Here is a 6,000-nt window from a genome sequence, read left to right on the forward strand (position 1 = left end):
ATGTTATATGTTATATGTGTTATATGTTATATGTGTTATATGTGTTATATGTTATATGTGTTATGTGTGTTATATGTTATATGTGTTATATGTGTTATGTGTTATATGTTATATGTTATATGTGTTATATGTTATATGTTATATGTGTTATATGTTATATGTTATATGTGTTATATGTGTTATGTGTTATATGTTATATGTTATATGTTGATATGTGTTATATGTATATGTGTTATAGTTATATGTTATATGTGTTATATGTAGGTTATGTGTTATATGTTATATGTGTTATATGTTATATGTGTTATATGTTTAGTGTGTTATATGTATATGTGTTATATGTGTTATATGTTATATGTGTTATATGTTATATGGTATATGTGTTATATGTTATATGTGTTATATGTTATATGTGTTATATGTGTTATAGTGTTATGTGTTATATGTTATATGTGTTATATGTTATGATGTTATAGTTGTTATATGTTATATGTGTTATATGTGTTCTAGTGTTATATGTGTTATATGTTATATGTGTTATATGTTATGCTGTATATGTGTTATATGTTATATGTGTATATGTGTTATATGTTATGTTATATGTTATATGTGTTATTATGTATATGTGTTTTATATGTTATATGTGTTAATGTTATATGTTTGTTATATGTGTATATGTTATATGTGTTATATGTGTTATATGTTATATGTGTTATATGTTATATGTGTTATATGTTATATGTGTTATATGTGTTATATGTTATATGTGTTATATGTGTTATATGTTATATGTGTTATATGTTATATGTGTTATATGTGTTATATGTGTTATATGTTATATGTTATGTGTGTTATGTGTTATATGTGTTATATGTTATATGTGTTATATGTTATATGTGTTATATGTTATATGTGTTATATGTTATATGTTATGTGTGTTATATGTTATATGTGTTATATGTTATATGTGTTATATGTTATATGTTATGTGTGTTATATGCTATATGTTATATGTGTTATATGTGTTATATGTTATATGTTATGTGTGTTATATGTTATATGTTATATGTTATATGTGTTATATGTTATATGTTATGTGTGTTATATGTTATATGTGTTATATGTTATATGTGTTATATGTTATATGTGTTATATGTTATATGTTATATGTGTTATATGTTATGTGTGTTATATGTTATATGTGTTATATGTTATATCGCTTATATGTTTATAGTGTATAAGTTATGTGTGTTATGTTATATGTGTTATATGTTATATGTTAATATGTGTTATATGTTAATGTTATATGTGTTATATGTTATGTGTGTTATATGTTATATGTTATATGTTATATGTTATATGTGTTATATGTTATGTGTGTTATATGTTATATGTGTTATATGTGTTATATGTTATATGTTATATGTTATATGTATATGTTATATGTGTTATATGTTATGTGTGTTTATATGTATATGTGTTATATTTATATGTTATAGTGTTATATGTTATATGTGTTATATGTTATGTGTGTTATATGTGTTATATGTTATATGTGTTATATGTTATATGTGTTATATGTTATATGTTATGTTGTTATATGTTATATGTGTTATATGTTATATGTGTTATATTATATATGTTATATGTTATAGTGTTATATGTATATGTTATATGTATATTGTTATATGTGTTATATGTGTTATATGTATTGTGTATATGTTATGTGTGTTATATGTTATATGTTATGTGTGTTATATGTTATATGTGTTACATGTTATATGTGTTATATGTTATATGTGTTATATGTTATAATGTGTTATATGTTATATGTTATATGTGTTATATGTTATGTGTGTTATATGTTATGTGTGTTATATGTTATGTGTGTTATATGTTATGTGTGTTATATGTTTATGTGTTACATGTTATATGTGTTCTATGTTATATGTTTATATGTGTTTATATGTTATATGTGTTATATGTTATGTGTGTTACATGTTATATGTGTTATAGTTATATGTGTTATATGTTATATGTGTTATATGTTATATGTGTTTATATGTTATATGTGTTGTATGTTATATGTGTTATATGTTATATGTGTTATATGTTATATGTTATATGTGTTATATGTTATGTGTGTTTATATGTTATGTGTGTATATGTTATATGTGTTATATGTTATATGTGTTATATGTTATATGTTTATATGTGTTATATGTTTATGTGTGTTATATGTTATGTGTGTTTATATGTTATGTGTGTTATATGTGTTATATGTTATATGTGTTATATGTTATATGTTATATGTGTTATATGTTATGTGTGTTATATGTTATGTGTGTTATATGTTATGTGTGTTATATGTTATGTGTGTTATATGTTATATGTGTTAACATGTTATATGTGTTATATGTTATATGTTATATGTGTTATATGTTATATGTGTTATATGTTATGTGTGTTATATGTTATATGTGTTATATGTTATATGTTATATGTGTTATATGTTATATGTTATATATGTTATATGTTATGTGTGTTATATGTTATGTGTGTTATATGTTATGTGTGTTACATGTTATATGTTATATGTGTTATATGTTATATGTTATATGTGTTATATGTTATATGTGTTATATGTTATATGTTATGTGTGTTATATGTTATATGTGTTATATGTCAGCATTTTTACTATGTTATTTTCAGCCACTCTATTTGACTGATATACCCCACAGATACCAAGCCAATAACAACATCACACTGGTGTGATATTTAAACTCTTTCCCCTTCTCCAGTGAACAGGTGGTATAATAGATGGTATATTCCTACACTGTATAGTGCCCTACGTCTGACCAGGGCTAGGTGGTATATTAGGTGGTATAATAGATGGTATATTCCTACACTGTATAGTGCCCTACGTCTGACCAGGGCTAGGTGGTATATTAGGTGGTATATTCCTACACTGTATAGTGCCCTACGTCTGACCAGGGCTAGGTGGTATAATAGATGGTATATTCCTACACTGTATAGTGCCCTACGTCTGACCAGGGCTAGGTGGTATATTAGGTGGTATATTAGGTGGTATATTCCTACACTGTATAGTGTCCTACATCTGACCAGGGCTAGGTGGTATATTAGGTGATATATTAGGTGATATATTCCTACACTGTATAGTGCCCTGCGTCTGACCAGGGCTAGGTGGTATAATAGATGGTATATTCCTACACTGTATAGTACCCTACGTCTGACCAGGGCTAGGTGGTATATTAGGTGGTATATTAGGTGATATATTCCTACACTGTATAGTGCCCTACGTCTGACCAGGGCTAGGTGGTATATTCCTACACTGTATAGTGTCCTACGTCTGACCAGGGCTAGGTGGTATATTAGGTGGTATATTCCTACACTGTATAGTGCCCTACGTCTGACCAGGGCTAGGTGGTATAATAGATGGTATATTCCTACACTGTATAGTGCCCTACGTCTGACCAGGGCTAGGTGGTATATTAGGTGGTATATTAGGTGGTATATTCCTACACTGTATAGTGCCCTACGTCTGACCAGGGCTAGGTGGTATAATAGATGGTATATTCTTACACTGTATAGTGCCCTACGTCTGACCAGGGCTAGGTGGTATATTAGGTGGTATATTAGGTGGTATATTCCTACACTGTATAGTGTCCTACGTCTGACCAGGGCTAGGTGGTATAATAGATGGTATATTCCTACACTGTATAGTGCCCTACGTCTGACCAGGGCTAGGTGGTATAATAGATGGTATATTCCTACACTGTATAGTGCCCTACGTCTGACCAGGGCTAGGTGGTATATTAGGTGGCATATTAGGTGGTATATTCCTACACTGTATAGTGCCCTACGTCTGACCAGGGCTAGGTGGTATATTAGGTGGTATATTCCTACACTGTATAGTGCCCTACGTCTGACCAGGGCTAGGTGGAATATTAGGTGGTATATTAGGTGGTATATTCCTACACTGTATAGTGCCCTACGTCTGACCAGGGCTAGGTGGTATAATAGATGGTATATTCCTACACTGTATAGTGCCCTACGTCTGACCAGGGCTAGGTGGTATATTAGGTGATATATTAGGTGGTATATTCCTACACTGTATAGTGCCCTACGTCTGACCAGGGCTAGGTGGTATAATAGATGGTATATTCCTATACTGTATAGTGCCCTACGTCTGACCAGGGCTAGGTGGTATATTAGGTGGTATATTAGGTGGTATATTCCTACACTGTATAGTGCCCTACGTCTGACCAGGGCTAGGTGGTATATTAGGTGGTATATTAGGTGGTATATTCCTACACTGTATAGTGCCCTACGTCTGACCAGGGCTAGGTGGTATAATAGATGGTATATTCCTACACTGTATAGTGCCCTACGTCTGACCAGGGCTAGGTGGTATATTAGGTGGTATATTAGGTGGTATATTCCTACACTGTATAGTGCCCTACGTCTGACCAGGGCTAGGTGGTATATTAGGTGGTATATTCCTACACTGTATAGTGCCCTACGTCTGACCAGGGCTAGGTGGTATAATAGATGGTATATTCCTACACTGTATAGTGCCCTACGTCTGACCAGGGCTAGGTGGTATATTAGGTGGTATATTCCTACACTGTATAGTGCCCTACGTCTGACTAGGGCCCAGGGCTCTATGAAGGGAATGAGGTGCCATTTTGGACGTACCCTTAGACTTGCCATTGTGTCAGTTGCAGTCTCATACACCAACATCATGACAATAATGTAGCCTAGTGCAACATGGCAATCCCCCCTGCTTTGGCCTGGGCTTTTCATGTTGTATTTAACAGTAACCCAGCAGGAGGCCTCAGAGAGCTGTAGCTGGGGCCTAATCTGAGATGTGGAGAATAACACATGTTCAATTCTCCATGGACAGGTAGGCAACAGCCTGGGTACCAGGACGGAAAACTCAAATAGTGGCGGAATTATCATCAAGGGGAAAATATATCTGCTACGCATTTATTCAGCTCTCTCTTTTACTCTCGTTCTTATTCTCTCTTGTTCTCTCTCTCTCTCTCTCTCTCTCTCTCTCTCTCTCTCGTTCTCTCGTTTTCTCTCTCGCTCTCCCTCACTCTCTCTCCCTCACTCTCTCTCACTCTCTTGCTCTCGCGCTCTCTCTCTCGCTCTCTCTCTCTCACGCTCTCTCTCTCTGTGTTTCTCTCTCTCAGATAAATCTCTTTCTGATTTATCGACTAGTGCTAACCACCACTTGTTGTCCTCTCTACAAGGAGGGATAGGAGAGATGCCAGTCACCTCTTAATGGGGTCATTCTCTGCATTCAGGGCTTCCCGGGGCCCCACTGCCATAAATCCCCCACACCCAGGGTGCTTCCTGAAAGTGTCAGTGTCACCGTCTCCCGTTGCAGAGGTGATGTGATTTGTGACCTCACACATGGCGCTAGCCGCTAACGGTTGCTGAGCGATGTGGTGACAGGGAGAGTACACAAGCAAACAGCAGGGAGAAATGCCGCGTAAAGCACAGGCAGATTACATACGAAGTGCCGGCTATGTTACAGGCTTCATCGCTGGGTAAAATAGACTAAGAGATGGATTGAGATATACAGAAAGAAAGAGAAAGACGAAGGAGAAGATAATCCAAGTACAAGGCATGTCAAAGGTGTTGTGTTCACTCCTCTCTTTCCTCTAGGAGTAGATTCGATTCCACTCTACTTTTGACCAGAGCCCTATTAGCCCTGGTCAAAAGGAGTGCACTTAACAGGGAATAGGGTGCCATTTGGGAAGCAGACCATGCCTTTCCTTTCCTTCTGACTCAGTGCCACTTTGCTGGGCTCAGTTGGAAGCTTGCATGGTACCATGGCACTGTGAGAGGGTGACACACACACACACACACACACACACACACACACACACACACACACACACACACACACACACACATACACACACACACACACACACACACACACACACACTCACACTCACACTCACA

This window comes from Oncorhynchus kisutch, unplaced genomic scaffold (assembly GCF_002021735.2).
Source record: "Oncorhynchus kisutch isolate 150728-3 unplaced genomic scaffold, Okis_V2 Okis06b-Okis10b_hom, whole genome shotgun sequence".
NCBI lineage: Eukaryota > Metazoa > Chordata > Actinopteri > Salmoniformes > Salmonidae > Oncorhynchus > Oncorhynchus kisutch.